This window comes from Lactuca serriola, chromosome 8 (genome assembly GCF_051521515.1).
Source record: "Lactuca serriola cultivar US96UC23 chromosome 8, Lser_US96UC23_V15, whole genome shotgun sequence".
Taxonomy (NCBI): Eukaryota; Viridiplantae; Streptophyta; class Magnoliopsida; order Asterales; family Asteraceae; genus Lactuca; species Lactuca serriola.
Window position 1 is genome coordinate 195,792,376 of NC_136415.1, and position 21,040 is coordinate 195,813,415.

The following is a 21,040-nucleotide window of genomic DNA, read 5'->3' on the forward strand; positions in this document are numbered from 1 at the left end:
TATGCTATTTGATGGTGACCGAATCTTTTACGACTCGAGCAATGGGGGCTCAGCAGATAAAGTCTTGCCAATCTTGGTCCGCAGAAGGGCTCAAAAGGAGATTCAAGGCAAGACAGCTCTACATCAGATTTCAGAAGTAGTCGCCTATGCTAGAATGCATACCCTCTACACCATTCATCTAGCATATACTCACAAGAGATCAGAGAGAAACCATGAAATCCTGTTGCAAGCATTGGCTAAATCACGAGCCGAAGTCATAGAACTCCGAGTACGCCAGATGGTGTTCGAAAGACACCTACTTGACATGGAACGTCAATTGGTTGAACTAAGAGTTCACCAAAGGGATGACCGTCGCCCCTAGTAGACTCTTTACTTTATTTCCCTTATAAAAAGAAATCGTGTTTTTCTGTCTATGCCCGATGTGGTATTTTCTATGAAATTATCTTTTATCGTAAGTACTTTAGTTAGGTCTTTATGCTGTCAGGAACTATCTTCTGTGGATATGATGTAAGACCTTTACAAGGTCATTTTCCTGAATCTTTACATCGTGAATATCAAAGGTATTGACAGCCGGCTAACTTTTGTGTCATTCTTCATTCAAGTACTTTTATCTTACTTTCATTGGAGTCTATCTGAATCATACTTTAGTCAAGTCATTGGACTATGGTGATTTATCTCCAGAGGCATTTCCAAGTCTCTTTCAGTGGTTGGATCTTGTTATTCACTAACCCACTATACCTCAGCTCGAACGACAAACGTCTTGAGACCATTCTACGAACATACTTCCATTCCGTACTAGGACTACATCATGGAGATGTAGGTCAAACCTTCACGAACATACTTTCATGCTTTAACCAGGACTGCATCATAGGGATGTAGGTCAAACTTTCGAGAACATACTCTTACTCTTTTTTTCATGAACAATCTAAGTACATCAGGGTCAACCAGAATCGCTCACAATTCCTTATCTTTCGTATTACAGAATCATGTCGTCATCTGGAAACAACCAGCCAAGCAACGAGACCTCTACTTTTCCTATGGACGCCGCTACTTTTCAAACGGCATTCACAGCTGCCGTAGTGGCTGCCGTAACCGCGGTCATTGCGCACCGTAGCGCTATCAACACAGTCGATACTGCTGATGGGAATGAAGTTCCCAATCGTGATATCCATCCAGGAAGTCACCAAACATTAACAGTCACAGGCTCGCAAAGCCAGAAAGAAGAGAACAAGAAACGAAAGCATCAAGCCCGGAAGGAACGCAAGAGAGCCCAAAATCTGGCTATACAACAACAGCAAGTAGAAACCCCTGCCGTTCCCGTACCGAGCAGGCCATATGAGGGAAAACTCTCGAAGTGTGATAAATGTAGTTTCCATCATCATGGGACTTGCCATGAGATGCAATGTTGCAATTGCCTAAACATAGGGCATCATGCTCGTGACTGTGGAGCACCGAAACGACCCATCACTCAAGTCCCTTTCATCGAGACTAACCCTGCGCACAAGTTGAGTTATAGCGCAGAATGATTTAAGAAGAAATTTTCAAGGTGGAGTAACGAGGAAGGCACTCGTGTCCACATAACACTAGCTAAGCACCGAAATCCCGTCACCAAAGGTAGTACTAGCTAGTCATGCCACCAATGTGGTGAGACAGGGAACTTCAAGAGAGATTGCCCGATAACGCAAAATTCTGGCGCAGATGGGAAGATTCTCAGGATCACAGCTGCAGGAGAGCCTGCTTAGGAGCCACGTTAATGTAATTAAGGCGTTTCGTTGTAACAGACTTATAAACTACCTAGAACTAGTGCAACTAGAGTCTTACCTTTTGCGAGATCCTATCTGTATAAGGAGTCTCGAGCTGCGTATACTTGTCTTTTGTAGTATATCTTATTCGCAGCAATAGTCTTGTGGTAAATCTGAAAGTACTGTAACTCTATTCATGGTTGCACAGTTGTCTCTTGTCTGTAAACGTCTTATGTTCAAATCTAATGTCTTTAAATTTCAGTATGATCCCGACATTAGCATACGACTCAATTAAATTTGATCCTCACGAAACAACTTCATACGTACGTCCCTATCTTTTAGATCACTTTTCCAGCGAAGACGTCATATCAGAACGCCGAAGTACTCATTCCAGGAGTACCTCTTAGATATTTTCTTTCCGAAGAAATCCCCGAAGTACTCATTCCAGGAGTACCTCTTAGTTATTTTCTTTCCAAAGAAACCCCCGAAGTACCACTCGTGCAGTACGTCAAGTTCAATCCAGGAATTCATGCGGATGATCTATCACTGAGGAATGGTATACATAAGAGTGATATATAATCAAGCTTCTACGGGTTTAGAATTGATGATTCCACTTTAACTTCTTTCTCCCTGATGGAATGTGAGCTTAAAGAAGAATCAGTTATTCGACTACCTTTTCAACCTTAATTATATGCGACTCGTATACCCGAAATTGTGATGGTGAAACCATTTATGAATTCTAATATGAAATTCAGGACGGAGAACTGCTTAAGTATACGAGTAATCACATCGTCATGTGAACAAACTTAGAACCCAGTACAACTCCCGAAAACAGATCACCCTATAGTTTAAACACCCACGGAGATACAAGAACAGCACGAGCAACTTAGCGAACCACACAGAAATAGTTAGAAGACGAGGTTTCTCACCCTAGAGAACCCCGGTCAGATTCTTCCAGAGATCGATGGATCGCATCGTATGTGCCTAAGATATCGAGGAATCCGTCAAAATTTTCATAGAAATCGTTATCTCTGCCTCACATAGACAAATTGGTTGAGCAAACGTAAGGAAAGAAACTACTTCCAGGAATAGACCTGAGATCCGAATATCACCAGTTCGATGTGTTAGGGAAGGATGTCTGGGAGACTATCTTCCAAATTCGATGCGGACGCCTCGAGTCCGTAGTGATACCTTTCGGATAGGACCAGTACGCCCATAGTTTTCATGAGCTAAATGAATACGATTACGTCTTTCTTACTTGGATTGATTCGTCATTTCTCCAAGAAATGACTTACTATTCTACCCTCGTAGTAAGAAGAAAACCCATGAAAACATTTCCTACAGAGGAACTTTTAGCAAAGTTCTCTAGGCACGAGAGTTGGAAATTGAAGAGTCAAATTTCTAGGACACGCTGTTAGTAATGTGGGAAATTTTGAGTACTCTTTCAATTTGCCAAAGCCATTGTGCATTCATCAACACCAGAGACGCCGACAGTTTTTCGCCAAATTCTAGGTCTTACCGACCTACCGCCTTAGTTCATTCAGAACTCCTCGCAAGCTACAGAAACTCGTACGACTTTGACCCAGCAAGGGGTGGCCTTTGACTAAGAAGTTACGCAAGAAAAGGAACCTTTGAGATTCCGAGTGAGTGACCAAGTTCTTTAGGATAACTCACTCTGAGAATGGCTTAATACGCTTCGTAAAGCGTGAAAAGCTAAATCCAAGTTAGACAGGACCTCCGAGATTCTTATCAGAATCTATCTTGTGCCTCGCACAAACTAGACCTACTTCGCGAACTCAGTAACGTACATTCTACTCTTCGCATCTCGATCGTTAAACCATACCTTTCCGTTTGGACTCTTACAAGTCCACTCGTCGAGATCCTTGCCTTCGTATCAGAACCGTAGTGACCCTTGACCGAGAGGTCAAGTGGACGAAGCAACGCCGTCGCCAATTAGTGAAGGTTCGTTGGGATACCAACCGAGAGCCCGATTTCACTTAAGTGCGCTAGAAACAACCGATTAGGAAGTTTCCTCCTCACGACTCGATCATTCGTGCATACTTCCTTGCCTAAATTCTAATTTCGGGACGAAATTCCCTTTAACAGGGGGATGATGTGACAACCCGAAATTTCCATCCAAATCAAACCATTTCAATCCAATAGTAGTAGAGCAGTTACAGTGAAAATGCAAACTTTTGGAATAAGTTTGGCAGTTTTAGGGTTTTACACCTCAAGAGATATTAAGAGAGTGGTTGCACTAGGATTTGGTGCAACACTGTAATTCCATTACTCTAGGTCATTAGAATCCATTCCGAGAATAAAAATATTTTCTGCCAAAAATCTCAGGACTATAAATAGAATTCTGAACCAAATTGGTTCATGATTTGATTTCCAATTAGAGAAAAGCCATATACTCTCTCACGGATCTTCGGGTTTTCATCCCAGATTGTGAGTCTACTTTCATAGATGTGTTTTAATACTTTTTATATGATTAATAACATTATTTACATGTCTAAACTACAAGATCCGGGAGTTTACCGCCCAAGAATGTTCTTGGGGAGTAAACTCCAAAATCAAGCCTAAAGGCCACCTAGTCCCATTTCCGTGTTAGGCATCTAACTAAGGACTTAGTATATGATTATTAGAGACTAGAAACAAATCAAAACCACTTAGTTTTAGGAGTTTACGGCCAAGGAACCACCTCTTGGGCCGTAAACTCCAAGTAAAGGGCACAAATGAGTGCCTTGTGATCCCTAGCCTTAGAACAAAAACCTAGAAGCTTTAAACTCATGATTTATGCCATCAAAACCCTTAGAAATCATTTCTATAAGGGAGTTTACGGCCAAGAAGCTCCTTGGGCCGTAAACTCCAAGTTTTGTGTTCCTAAGTGCCTTCAAACTTGTCCTAAGGCTTAGACTTTATTTTGGCATGTACCCCTAAAAGATTAGAACCTAGAAAACTCATGGAAACTCCAGTGTGGAATAGTTTACGGCCAAGAGTATTTCTTGGGCCGTAAACTCCTATTAAGGGGTCAAAGGATACCCTAGACACTTCCTTAGGCCAAGAGACTTTTAGGGCGAGTACCTAGATGAGATATGGGCTAGTTAAAATTCTTAGAACCTCTTGTGTGAGGGAGTTTATGGCCCAAAGAGTTCTATGGCCGTAAACTCCATCAAATAGTCCCATTTAGTGCCATAAATCTTCCTTAAGCCAATGGTTGAAGCCTAGACTTGTTCCTAGAAATGTTAGAGACTTGAAAGGACAATAAGAACCCTCCCAAGGGAGTTTACGCCCGTAAACTCCAAGGGAAAACGGTCTTTGGGCCGTAAACTCCCAAAAGGGGTCAATGTGGTGCCCAAACACTTGTATAGCCTTGAAACAATTCCCATCTAAGGTTATAGTACTTCTAAACTCCATTTCATAACTTGGTTGAGAGTTTACGGCCAGGAGCTTACTCCCCTGGGCCGTAAACTCTAATGAATATGATCTTTTGACCTTAAACTTCCATTTGGGGCATTGCACTTCTTTGTTGCAACCCTTTAGCCTCCTAGCACTTGACCAAAAGTGTTTTCCTCGCGTTAAATGTTTATACTTGTATAATTAGTGATTAAATCTCTAATTATTTATATACATATGTCTTCATATGTAATTAGGATCATTGTGTGTGTCTAAGTCTTCACTTGACACCAAGCACTTGCCCGATCCTTCCGTACGATAACAGCCCGTTCAATTCCAGTCACTTACTGCAGGTGAGTTCATACCCCTTAACTAATGTTTTAAAGTATTTTAAATGTTTTATGGCGGGGGGGGGGATACAAGTAGAATCATGCTTCTTATTATGTCAATCACATGTGATTAGTAAGTAGGACTATATTACTTATTACATCAATCACATGTGATTAATATACAGCATCCAAAGGATTTGGCTACTCATTAGCCGTTTAACCAAACAGTTTCCTTCAAATGATTTTTATAAACATTTTATAAGTTTTCAAACTACTTATTACACTGTACTTCTTACTCTGTTTATCATATTTCAAACTTATTTACAACTGTGTTTTCAAACAAATGTTCCTTGTACTTATATTGTTTTATCAAACTTATGCCTTCAAATTATTTTATAGATTGACATCAAGTCGATTTTTCCTTAGACTAATATTTGTATTTCAAATGTTTTACTAAACTTATTTATGCTTTGATATTATAAATTGCATGCCTCTATATGTATAGTTATATAAGAAATGTTTAAAAGACTTAGGAAGGCTATCCACCCTATTTCCTTTTCGCGCTTGAGATGTGGTCTGGTGGGATATCGGATACTCGTCCGAAGGTCGTTTAAATATTAGTTATATATCATGTGTACATATAAAGTCATAAAAGGTCCTTCCAGTTCATCTTATGCCCTTGGGTAGCAAGGGTATACATCCACGTCCATACGTACCACTTAGATTACTAGTAAGCTACCATATGGGTAGTTCAGGAAGATACTAGAACCATTACTAGAACGCGATATCATACAATGAGTCAGTTCATTCATGAGTCAATACTTTCTAGAACATTACTGTACATTACATATACAGCTATACTAGAATGATTTCATTACTATGCTTGCTAGATAGAGAGAACACACATTACAGCTAGCACACTTAGAACATTATAGTACAATTACATGATCACACTTACATGAGTACAATTACATGATCACACTTACATGAGTACAATTACATGATCACACTTACATGAGTACAATTACATGATCACACTTACATGAGTACAATTACATGATCACACTTACATGAGTACGCTTACATATACGAGAATACGTTAATTAATGTGATTTAAATCGGAGCATGACTTAAAACCTCATGACTTGAGTTGCGGCCAGAGTCTCTTGAAGGGGGAGCGTTGAGTTTGCGTATAGATTCTATAATGGATTGACTATCCTACGCCTTGCTGCTAGCTACAGCGGGACCTGCAGGTATGCAGGTGCCAAACGTCATACATTAATTTCGACCATTCTTATGTCGATGAAACCAGTCCATAGTATGAGTTTGTGTACAGATCTATACTGGATTGACCATCCTACACCTTACTGCCAGCTACAGTGGGATTTGTAGATCTACGGGTGCCAAACGTCATTCCGTTATTACGACCATTCGTATGTCGTTGTTACAGTCGATAGTATGGCGCAATTTATCACATAGTGCCTTTGCCTAAAATCCGGCTTGAGGTAGTTAGTACGGTATTAGTCTTTTTAGAGCTACGTTTTAGTACTACGTTAATTTTTCCATTACATATTTTTAGTGATAACCTCACTTAAACATAAATGTACAAACTATATTTTTGGATAATGATAGTTATACTTTGGAAAAATACATACTCTTACAAGACACACACACACAGAACAGTTAGGTCTTGGTAGAAGACACCTTCATATACTAGAAGGAATCATAGGGATTCTAGAGTTTTTCAAACACTTACAAATACTTACAGTTCATATACACTTACAAATTCTTACAATACATAGACTTACAAATTTTTACATACAAATTAAGCCACTAAATACTTATGATCTCACCAGCTTTAAAGCTGATACTCGCTTTCAAAATTACTTGTATCCTCAGGTCATCATAGACAGGTACCGATGCAAGGAGAAAGGAAGATGGAGCTTGTTCAAGACTTATCTTTCATTTTGATTTATGCTTTAGTGTTTATCAAAATTTGACAGAATTCAATTGTATAATAATTATTTTATTAATGCAATGGATGATGTTGTTGCTTGTTTACTACTTTACATTGTTGTTGATATTATACATGACGTCCTCCGCCCCAGAACGTTTCCGCCGTTCTTGGTTTTGGGGTGTGACATATAACTTGAAAGATATTAATTTAAACAATGGAAAATTTTGGTTTCTTATTACATTCATTGTGATATATATACAAGGGAATTTACTTTATCCTTTAATGTTTACTTAAAGTGTATAAAGTTTTGTGACTTTGTTGAATCCTATAACGGGGCATGATTAAGTTACGTAGTTGTGTTTGGTTATGGATTTCAAAGTAATTTGGAGTATTTAGAATTTAAATTTCTTTAAAAATTGTGTTTTGTTGACAAAACCAAAGGAATTAGAATTCTTACGTGGCACAACAAGGCTTGTGCCAGTGGTACAACAATCATAGGAACAACATACATGATGGAGCACCTTGTGCCATAGTGGAGCATCATAATGTACAAGTGGCACATCATGAACACTAATGGCCCAACATCCATCATTATGGCATAACATGGTATATATCTTGAGCAATACCAACTTCTGAGCATCCTTGAATGATCTTGAGCATCACAGAGGACTTCATAGCATACTTGGATCATCAAGGACCAAGATGGTCCATCTTGCACCATGATGGCGCAACAAGTGTGTGGATGGTGCAACAGGCTTCAAGTGTGGCACAAGAAATTCTGTTTTGGATCAACATCAACTTCATTGGCACAAAAAGGATCTTCTTGGCACAACAAGGACATGCTTGGGACAACAAAACCTACTTGGAACAACAAGGCTTCTTCATGGCGTAAGAGGGACTCTACATGACGCAAGATGGATATGTTTGGCACAAGAAGGAATGCCCTTGGTTCAACAACATTCTTCTTGTCCTAACGCTTTATGAGATGGCACAAGAAGGTCCCCTTGTTTCTCCATATCACTCCTAAGTGCTCGAAACCCCATTTTATATGATCCATTCCTTTGGCACTTGATCCGTTCCTTTGTCAGATGATCCATTCCCTTCCCAGATGATCCTTTCCTTTGTCACATGCTCCATGAACCCCAAGTAATCCATTTAACTCCTAAGTTCTCCAATGCTTCATGAGAATGCTCCAAATGCTCGAGTCACATTTAACAATCTCCACCATGACTTGAGCATCCTATGAACTCCAGCTCGAACAAGAACTTCCTCTCCTTTCTTGCCATCAAGCCCCGTAGGGGCTTACCTCCTACGAACATCTACCAAGTCCAAGCAAAGTTTGAACTTCTTCACAAGCAACGACTTTGTCAAAATATCTATTGGGTTGAGCTTGGTATCAATCTTCAGTACTGAAAACTTGTCTCCTTCCAGAATATCCCGAATGAAATTCAAGTTGACATCAATGTGCTTTGTCTTCTCATGATACATAGGGTTCGTAGCAAGACTCAAAGAACTTTGACTTTTACAATACAAGACAGACTTCTCCACATTCAAACCAAGACTTTAAATAAGCCCTTACAACCATATTTCCTCTTTTATCTCTTCCGTCACGGACATGTACTCAAATTCAGTTGTAGATAAAGTAACAGTATGTTGTAATGTTGAATTCCAACTGACGGCACATCCGAACAAAATGAATATATAGCACTATGTGACATGTGCTTCAATAAGTCACCACCATAATTAGAGTCAACATATCCCAATAAGTCTCTCTTAGAATTAGCTCCATACACTAAGCAAACATTTGTTGTTCCCTTCAAGTATCACACGATCCACTTTACAGCTTCCTAATGAGTCTTCCCTAGATTGCTCATAAACCTGATAACCATACTAACTACATGAGCCAAATCAGGTCTGATAAAGACCATAGCATACATGAGATTTCCAATAGCACTTGAGTATGGAGCCCTACTGAAGTACTTCCTTTCTTTATTAGTAATGGGTGTAGTGTTTGGACCAAGTTTAAAGTGATCCGCCAAAGGAGTTCCAACCGGCTTGGACTGATCACAATTGAAAAATTGCAGAACTTTCTCAATGTACTTCTGTTGAGTAATACATAATTGCCCTATTTTTCTATCCCTTTGTATCTCCATTCTAAGTATCTTCTTTGCTGCTCCGAAATCCTTCATTTCTAAATCATTATTCAGGGTTGCTTTCAAAACGTTTATTCCAACCATATCCCTGGTTGCAATGAGCATATCATCAACATATAGGTATAAATATATGTAGGAGTTAATCTGGTGACAATTCCTTTGAGTAAACACAATTGTCAAACTGGTTCCAAGTGTAACCATTCGAGATCATGAATGAATCAAATCTCTTGTACCATTGTCTTGGAGACTGCTCAAACCATACAAGGATTTCTTCAGAAAACATACATGATCCTTCTTATAATCAAGGAATCCTTATGGTTGGGACATATAAATTTTCTCTTCTAAGTTCCCATAGAGAAATGAATTTTTCACATCAAGTTGTTCAAGCTCTAAATAAAATGCACTCACCATGTCCAAAAGAACCTGAATTGTCTGTGTTTCACGACTAGTGAGAACACCTCATGATAATCAATTCCTTCTTTATGAGAAAACACTTTTTCCACCAACCTTGCCTTGAACCTAGATTGTTCAACTCCTAGTATCCTTTCATTCTTCTTAAAGATCCATTTGCATCCCACTGGCTTTGCTCCCTTTGGTAATGGAACAAGATCCCATGTTTCATTATTCTCTAAAGATTTCATTTCTTCATTTATAGCCATCAACCAGTCATTTGCTTCTTTACTCGCGACAACCTCTTTATATGATTTATGCTCCTTAATATCAATGTCTTCTCTAGTTGATAAATAAAAAACAATGGAGTCAAGTTCACCTGAATTCACACATCCAACATATCTATCAGGTTATCGAATGACCCTCCTTGATCTTCTCTTTTCTATAGATCCAGACCCATCATCCTTCCTGACATCAGCACCACTGGATGAAGATCCCATGGGTTGCTCTTAGGTGTTATCTCGTCCAAGTTGTTCATTGCCACCTTGCTCTTAGTCAGATATTAGAAATCTGTATGGATTTTGATTTGCAAACTCCACCTTCTAGCTAGCACTCTGATCTTTCTTCCCTGCTTGACTTGTGTCACCTCCTCCCTACTTACCCATGGCAGATTCATCAAATGTTACATCTCTGATCATGATAAATTTAGGATTTTTTCCTTCTTCTGTACAACATATTCGATAACCTTTTACTCCTGTTGCATACCCTATAAATACACACTTTATTTCCCTTGGCTCAAGTTTACCATCATTCACATGAGTATATGTGGGGAAACCAAATATACGTAGGTTTCCGGACCATACCTCTTAGAGTCTATTGTAGTTAATGATGATCTGTTCACCATATAGAAAGTAGTGTTAACTGTTTCTGCCCAGAATTGCTTGGATATGTTAACAAATATGCGCATACAACTTACATGCTGCCTGAGTGTTTGGTTCATCCATTATGCAACTCCATTTTGTTGTGGTCTATGATGTACATTGTGGTGCCTCACTATACCTTCTACTTTGGAAAAATTATCAAATGGAGCCTTATTGTAGAACTCTAACCTATTGTTAGTCCTTAGAGTCTTGATCTGTTTTCTAGTCCTTTTTTCAACTATGGTCTTCTACTCCTTCAACTTACCAAACACCTCATCTATTGGTCTTCAGAAATTACAACCAAACCTTCCTTGAATAATCATTAATAAATGTCACAAAGTATGAGATCCTCCTTGAGACTTCACTAGTGCAGGACCCCATAGATCTAAGTGAACATACTCCAGGATTTCCTTGCTTGTATGTTGATCGGTATCAAAATTCACTTTGCGATGCTTTCCCATCTCACTCATGTGACCCAACCTACGATACCATAACTCCGTCTTGTCATTGATGGAAAATTTAGGTTACAAAACGATACACTAAGCCGGAAAACGTTTAACAATTAAATGATTAAGGCACATACAACGTAAAGGGATTTATGTATTTCACATAAAGCAACATACTATGAATTATCAAACTACAAAACCCTAATGAAATTAGAATTCATAAAGGAAGATTACATACCTCTTGAGTTGTTATTGTAAACAAATCTAAATTCCTTCTTCAAATCTTTTGGAAGCGAGCACCAGAAATCTTGTGCCTCTAATGGTTGGATATCTCGATCTTTTATGGATTTTAGGTTTTGTTCAGGAGTTTTTAAGGTATGGGTGTGTTGTTAGGAGTTTAGGCTTCTCGCCACTTTTTCGTGGATATAAGATTCGTTAGAAACGGACTAAGGATGAGGGAGTTATGGTATTTTGAAGTTATTGGCAAAATTGACCACTGGATGGAAAAGCTTTCATTCTGCTCCCATGCATGTGTTTGGCTGGGTACGCCCAGTGTAAGCTGGGGTACGCTCAACGTATAAGGTTAAGTGGTCGTGGGAGGTTTATGAGTATTGGTGTTTCATGCAAGAGAAGAAGAAAGTGAAACCCTAGAGTGCCTTGGGTGAAGCTTGGAGCTTGAAAAAAGATTATTGGTGTTTCATGCAAGAGAAGAAGAAAGTGAAAGACTCAGCCTCTAGAGAGGAGCCCATAGATCCAGTGTTAGCATCTCCGTTTCGAGACTTTAGAGGTATAAAGTCTCTATCTTGGCTATTCATTGTATAGATCTACATTGGGTTAGTTTTGGCCATTTTAGTCCCTTTTTCTTGGTCTTAGTGAGCTAGGGTTATTTTAGGAGCTCAATCTAGTAGATCTGGACATTTTAAGGGCCCTTCATTCATCAAGGTGCAAGATTTGTGGAGTTTTGAGTTCAAGCATGATTTAAGACCATCCATTAAGCTCTTTTGAGCTCTAGGGTCCCATTAAGCCATGCATACTAGTAAAGTTGCCAACTTTACTTGAAAAGTCATCCATAGGAATCAGACTGGAGAATTTGGAGCAAGGGTTGAGGTGATTAAGTGATTAATGGAGAATTTTGTAGTCTATGGGAGTACGATGGGCGTAGCCACCTAGTACGCTATGCGTACTGGCCTCAAAGGGTGTACGATGGGTGTACCATAAGACTACGCAAGACGTACTCGACCTGGTTGACCCTTTTTGCTTTGTTAACTTTTTGGGTTTTGGATCATGGACCAGGAGTTGGTTAGGGTTGACCATTCAGTATTTCAGGCCTTTTTGGATATTGGACCTTCCCAGGATAGGTCAATGATGGATTTGGGCCTAATTGGGGTAATTAGGTTTTATTGGGCATTGTGGTGTCATTTCGAGTTTGGACTAGCATTTGGGCTTGTATTGTTTGAGGTTTAGTTGGGGGATAGCTATGATTATGTGTTTTAGTTCAGAAGAAGTAAATGGGCTTTAGGGAAAGGCCTATGTAAGGGTTTAGGCCCAATTTGAAAAACTAGGCCATTAGTGTGCTTCTATGGATCTTGTGGTTTGGGGCTTGTTTGGTTTTTGGCTTGGGCCTTAGTTGTGAGTCTTGTTGGGCCTGAGGTAAAATGGTTATTTTTCCTCAAATTTTATTATGGATCATAGTTTGGAACCTAATTGCTAATTGGGTGATATTTTGGTATTGTTAGCTCAGGAAGTTGTTAGGTCAGCAGCTAAGGATTTCTTGCAGTGAGCTTCAGCATTTGACGTGAGGCTCCTCGCTGTTTTATGAGTTGAAGGCACCAATGCCGGCCTATCTGGTTTTTGTATGGTAGGAAGACCTGGGAGTGAAACTTGGCATTTTTTATGGAAGACCAGGAGGCGGCTCCTGGTTGTTTGTATGAAAGACCAGAGTTTGAACTCTAGCAAATGTTAGTTAAGTAGTTGTAGATTGTATGCTAGTTGTCTTATTGATACTTGCATGGAAGACTAGGAGGTGGATCGTGACACTTGTCTGTAAGCCCCAGGGTTGTGGCCCCCGACCTGGAAAGGAAAACCACAAGGCGGCTCCTGGCATAATGGCAAGACTATGGTTGGCACATAACACTCCTATTGATTATGTTTATGTGTGATATGTATGGCTCATGATTATGTATGTTATGTAAGGCTCGTTTGATATGTATGGTATGTGGTATTTGGGGAACTAACTAAGCTTCGTGCTTACAGTTTGTGATTTTCAGTTTTAGGTATTTTCAGTTTGAAGGGGAAGGGCCCGACTTGATCGCAGTGCATACACCCGTGTTTTTCGCAACATGTGATTTTGGGAATGAACTTTGATACATGTTTTGTATTGAAATGTTTTACGATATTTGGAAAGGATTACTCTAGTGTTTTAAATATAATAAAAATGAACTTTTTACCCTTGATTTTTAGGATGTTACAGAGTGGCCAAATATTGTAGCTCATAGGGTCTATTTATACTTGAATTAGGAAACCTAGATAACCCAAATTTGAATAAAATAATATTAATTCAAATTGGCAATTATTCAGCTTCTTATTTTTCTGTAAGGAATATTCTAGATACCTTGGAATACCCTTAGAAACCCTCCACCCCTTCCAAGGAAGGTTCTAGAATCTCTTGCTCAACTATTAAACAATTACAATTAGACCCATGTACTTTATATTAATCCAATTAACCCCAAAATTAGTTCTAATTAATTTCTTATGTAACGACCAAATTTTTACAAAGAAAAAGTTGATTTTTAGTTAATCAAAACCAATCTCATAAACCTTAAATTCCCAAAACATTTTTTTTTTTCAAATCAACATTCATTACATCATTGTTTTTTTTTTTTTTTTTTTTTTTTTTTTTTTTTTTTTTTTTTAAATATCAGAGGGTCCCAAACACTAAAAAGAGAGATAGAATGCACGCCACGTCATCACGCCTTGCCCTTGCCCTTGGGCTCAGAAGTACCTGAAACAAATCAATAACCTGTAAGAGAAATGCTTAGTGAGTTTCCCAGAGCATATCACACACATTCACATACACATATCCTGATAGCTAATAAATCTATAATCATGCCACATAAACCATGCAATACGATTCAGCAAGAATGCCATAGGCTACCCTACATGGTATTTACCTAGGACTGCCATGGGCTACCCCACATGGCCTTACATTCAATGCCATGGGCTACCCTACATCGTCTTTACCTAGGAATGTCATAGACTAACCCATATGGTCTTATATCCAATGCCATGGGCTCCTCCCGGGGTCTTCCTTACCAACATAATATCACATAACATATCAATTCATAAATGAATAACACACACATATCATGTTCACATAATGGGCCGGCCTTGGTGCCGTAGACCCATAGGTATAGTGAGAGGACTCACCTCCGTCCGATGAATACGAATACTGTCCTCCTAGTAATCCGCAACCTCCTAAGCTGAATAACAACAATAATAATATAATCAATGTTAAGACCGTAAATTACCCAAGGAAAGGCCCAACCTTCAAACTCTACCCCAAGGCCTAATTACCCTTTTCTTGCAAATGGGCCCCAAAGTCCAAGTCCAATATCCTTAATGGTCCCCTTGGCCCAATAAGGCCCAACCGATAAGTCCACGACCCAAACAGATGAAAAGGCCTCTAACTCACGGAATCCAATTAAGCCCAATAACCAAATGAGGCCTAAAGGCCCCAAAACAACTTAGGGCCCAACTGAGCTGCGTACGTCCAACATACCACCCTGGTACGCGCAACGTACTGAAGGTTTAGGGACTACGCGCCGCGTACAACCAGTTATGCCCAACGCACAACCTTTTTAAGCACTCTTTCCATTAAGTGGTTAATGCTCAAATCCTTCACGTCCAAAAGCTAGATCTAAGTCCGAAAAGATGTCCTAAGGCATAAAGTTGGCAACTTTGTGCCCTTTCATGTCTCCTACACACCCAACTACTCCATTAAGACCTTTCCAAGGTCTTTTACCCATGCATGAGGTCAAATCTCCCAACAAGCTTCCATTTTTATACTTCTAAATGACTAGGGGACCTCATATCTGCCTTTCATATCAAATGGGGAGGCTTAGCTCAACAAAAGAGGTCCAAAGTTCATCCAAGGGACAAACCACCAAAACCCTAGCTAGATCTAAAGATTAGAAAGGAAAGATTCAAGCTTTTTACCTCCAGAAGCTTTGCAAGATGATTTTGGTGTAGGATCTTGAAGCACCCAGTTGATCTAAGCATGCTTGACCACCCCTTCTTCTTCAAATACACACTAAAAGGCCACAAATGCATTCCTTAACGCTCAAGAATGATCTCACAAGGTTTCCAGGAGTATATGGACGTTCTAAGGTTGTGAAGGCTCTCTAGGGTTTAGTCCAAGGGGCTTAATGTTGTTTAAATAGGCCTCAAGTCCGGAAATTTAGGGCTTTGTGTCCCTGGCGCATACGCCCCGCGTATCTCAATGTACGCCCAGCGTACCCTGATTCCTCCACAACCACTTCCATGCAGTACGTTAAGCGTACACTTAAGTACGCCAATCGTACTTAAGGGAACATTAATGCAAAAATTATCATTGCTTAGGGTTTTAAGACATACCATAATTTTGGATGTTACAACTCTCCCCCACTTGAACTATACTCCACCCTCGAAGTCTGTGGCTGAAAACAGTTCGGGGTAATCCTTCCGCATCTCCTGCTCTGGCTCCCAAGTCCATTCGAAGCCCCTTCAGTGCTTCCATTGCAGCTTTACCAACTTTACTTCCTTTTTCCGAAGTCCCTTCATCTTCCTGTCTAGGATAGCAACCGACCTCTCGACATAATTGAGGCCCCCATGCACTTGAATATCATCTAAGGATATAACCGCGTACTTGTCAACAACAAACTTCCGAAGCTGAGACATGTGGAAGGTGTTCTGAATCTGACTAAGATTCTCTTGAAGCTCTAAACGATAGGCTACCTTGTCTACTCGGACTATGATCCTGAACGGGCCTATAAATAGAGGCCCTAACTTGCCTCGGTTACGAAACCTAATAATCTCCTTCCAGGGTGACACCTTCAGCAAAACAAATTCCCCCACTTGAAACTCAAGATTCAATCGCCGTCGATCAGCATAACTCTTCTGACGGCTTTACGTGACCTGCAACCGGTCACGCACATGCTGGATCAACCTGGTGGTCTGGAGTACCACCTCCGTGCTTCCCATCACCCGATGTCCAACCTCATCCCAACATACTGGGGTCCTGCACCTCCAATCATATAACATCTCGGATGGAGCTCGATCGATACTGGCATGATAACTGTAATTGTACGAGAGCTCTGACAGTGGGAGGTACGTATTCTAACTTCCTCCAAAGTACAACATGCATGATCGGAGCATGTCCTCCAATGTCTGGATCGTCCTATCACTCTGACCGTTAGTCTGAGGGTGATATGATGTACTGAAGTGTAGTTGAATACCCAGTTCCTCGTGGAACTTTTTCCAAAATCTGGATGTAAACCGAACATCCCTATCCGAAACCACTGACACAGGCACCCCGTGCCTAGCCACCACTTCTCAAACATAGATGTCCGCCAACTTTTCTGTGGATATACTCTCGGAGATCGGAATGAAGTGGGCACTTTTTGTCAGTCTGTCCACGATAACCCATATAACATCCATTCCCCTCGCCGTCCTCGGTAGCTTCTTAATGAAATCCATAGTGATCTCTTCCCACTTCCACATGGGAATGGGTAACGGCTGAACCTTGCCATGAGGCTGCTGATGCTCGGCCTTGACCTTCCTGCAGGTCAGGCACCATTCCACAAACCAGGAAGTCTCCCGCTTCATGCAGGGCCACCAATAACTCAGCCTCAAGTCCCTATACATTTTTGTTGCACTTGGATGTATAGAAAACTTGGACTTATGCGCCTCCTCTAACTGCCTCTGCCTCACTCCTCCGAATTTTCTCCATTTTCCAGTTCTCTTTCTTCACCCCCTCGGCCTAGGCCCCTCAAATCATGTCCAACAAAGGTGAACTCACAGTCATCCTCATACAAATATCCCTAATCGGGGACCCCGTCGCCTTACGACTCAATGCATCGGCCACCACGTTGGCCTTCCTTGGATGGTATAAGATCTCGCAATCATAATCCTTCAGCACATCCATCCATCTCCTCTGCCGCATATTAAGGTTCTGCTAATCCATCAAGTACTTTAGAATCTTGTGATCGGTATAAATAATGAACTGCACCCCATACAGATAATGCCTCCAAATCTTGAGGGCGAAACACCACCGCCCCCAGCTCCAGATCATGTGTGGGGTAATTTGCCTCGTGAGGCTTCAATTGCCTCGAGGCATAAGCAATCACATGCCCCCTCTGCATCAACACTGCACCCAACCCTGAAATCGATGCATCACAGTATACCACTAAATCATCCAACCACTCAGGTAGTACTAGGACTGGAGCCTTGCATAACCTCCGCCTTAGGGTCTTAAAAGCCCTCTGCTGATCCTCATCCCACCAGAAAGTCACATTCATCATGGTCAAATGGGTCAATGGCACAACAATCTTGGAGAAATCCTGGATAAACCTCCGATATTAACCCGCTAAACCCAAGAAGCTACGAATCTCCAAGGCATTTCTCGGTACCTCCCATCGCATCTATAACAACCAAAAATTTCAACCAATTTAAAACATTTTATTTTGTTCAAAAACCATTAAATTCGTACATCTTGTTTTCAAAATAGTTTAAACATGAGAGTATGCCCCAGAACCATATCACATAGATCATAAAACATGAGGAGCGGTACAATCACGCCTTCGCCTTGCCACGATCTCCTGAAGCACCTGAAACAATAAGCCACAACTATAATCCCGAAAGCTTAGTGAGTCCCCCCAAAGCACCAGTACACACATAAACATACACATAAATCAAAGAACAACATAGGTCCAGTCAACCTTCCGGTTGGAATACCCCTGGCCCTCAACCATCGAGTTGGAATGCCCATACAGCTATACGTACAACAATAACTACTATGGGTCCAATCATCTCGCAAGATGGAATACCCTAGGTGTCACACCCCGACCGTCGGCGGAAACACCGGGTAATGTAACGTCATTTCTCATATCGTAGTTATCAACTTCCTGAAAACACATGCAATTTAAAATACGTCAACATAAAGTTGGTGAGTCCACAGGTTTTGACTCCCTATAAAAATAATACATTTTCCAAGTTCAAAAGTACATTTTTGAAAGTATCATTTTGACTCTCAAAAATGAAGTATACATATCCTAGGTATAAAAGTTTAATTACCAAATAATTAGTTTACCTATAAGTCCCATATACTATGAACATAAGTGTTTGTAATGCCATACAAACGAAAATTGCTACGTATAAATCTATATCAATTCTATACGAGTATGTGTGTTAGGTATAATTATCTACTTAATATACAAGTAGTACCTAGGGTATAAGTAGGGGGAAACTTATACTTAACATTAATACCTGTATAACGACAAAGTATAATGCTTCTAACAGTTTGCTACCATGAGTCCGTAACCACTGCTTGACAACAAAACCTCTGACAAAACAATACACTCATGATTTACCATGAGAAACAATACACTCATGATTTACCATGAGAAACAAACACCGCGCGCTTCATCGACGCCAGAATAAAAATAAAAGGAACGAATCGTCACTCGCTTGTCTTGGGCTATAATTAACAACCACGAGTAGGGTTGTCAACCCGTATCTTATTCATACACGACTTCCTCGATCACACAGGATTAACGGTTACAGGTCAGAGGACTTCCACTAAGATCCCCAATCTTAGTTGATGAATGAGGTAGCTCATGTAGACTTTGACGGCTTCTTATAGCTCTAACAACAAAAGCATTTTCATGTCTAAAATCCTAAGTTACTAGACTATGCTTTTAAACATTACTCCTAACTTCATAATATTTAGGCAGTATAACAGCTATATCTTGAAGTAAAACCTGGTTTTATCTTGACCTAAAACCAATAGTAACAACATATAATGTTCCTAGTTTTATCTTTACATAAAACTATAAATAACAATACCAAGTTATATCTTAACATAAAAGTAACAATAACAACGTATAACATATCCAGTTTTATCTTGACATAAAACTATTAATAGCAACATACTTTGTAACTTAACGTATAAATCTTCCGAATATAACTTCGGAACTATATCGCACACAACATATATATAGAATCTTAAGTATAACTCAAGATCTACATTAGTAAATTAATATACTGATAAGTTGATAATAGTTGTATATATTCAAAATATTATATTTAGAACAACTATACCCCGGTTTTTATAACTATATATTATCATATAGACATAATAATAACATATATAATATCTAGCATGTGTTTTCCCCCGAAATACTAGAAAGAGGGGCCGTGAAACTCACCTTAATAGCATGATTATAAAATCTAAACAGTCAGAGGCTCGTCATTGTCAGGCTCAGGAAGGGAAAACGGCCTTCGGAAACGAGAGAGAATGAAAGGAGAAGGTGTAAGGATTGAATGAGCTTTGATCGCTTTTTATAGGGTGTTCTGGGGCCATTCACGTCGTGAACATGATAGGTTCACGTCGTGAACGTCCATGAGTCATCCCATAGCCTTAAAGCGTGTTTTCTAGCTCCGATTAGTGTCTGTTGACTCCTCACGTCGTGAATTTTTGATGCTCACGTCCTGAGTTCAGTCAAATTAGGGTTTCTGACAGCTGCATCTTTGAAGGCCATAACTTTTGCATGCGAACTCCGTTTTCCTTGTTCTTTATATGCATGCATAGGTAATTCCGAGTACTATGACTTTCTTTTAGAATTTAATAGCTAATTCTAAGTCTATTGTAAATCCCTCTTGTTATAAGGCATTATAGCGTTAGAATTTATCGTAACTTCTTCACGCGAAGTCAGATTCTCTATATTTTTGTAATCGTATGAACGTATACTTTGAGTTGTATCATGAAAGTTCATACTTTAACATGAATTACATAGTAATTTTATCATATTGATAGTTTAACAAAATCACATTACATGATTGGCATAATCACATGTGATTGTTATTGACCTAATTTTGATGGGTGTTACATTCTCCCCCCGTTAGAATAATTTCATCTCGAAATTTATTTTGTGGATGTGGGTTTGTTAAATAGTTGGGGGTATTTTTGTTTCATCTGATATTCATATTCCCAAGTATATTCAGGTCCTCGTAAAGAGTTCCATCGAACTTTCACGATGGGAATGCGACTTTGTTTTAATCGTTTGGTTTATTGATCCATGATTTCAACAGGTTCTTCTACAAAGTTGAGTTTGGTATTGACTTGTATCTCGTGAAGAGGTACAACAAGGGTGTCATCCGATAGACATATTTTGAGATTTGACACGTGAAAAACATCGTGTACATTGCTAAGCTCTTAAGTTAACTTGAGTTGGTATGCGACAGAACCAATTCTTGCTAGAAAAAGGTCCTATATACCGTGGGTTTAGTTTGCTTCGTTTCCTGAATCAATTTATAGCTTTCCAAGGAGAGACCTTCAACATTACTACATCTCGAACTTGGAACTCTAAAGGCTTACGTATTATGTCAACATAGCTCTTTTGACGATCACGTGCAACCTTTAATCGATCCTTAACTTGCACGATCTTTTCTGT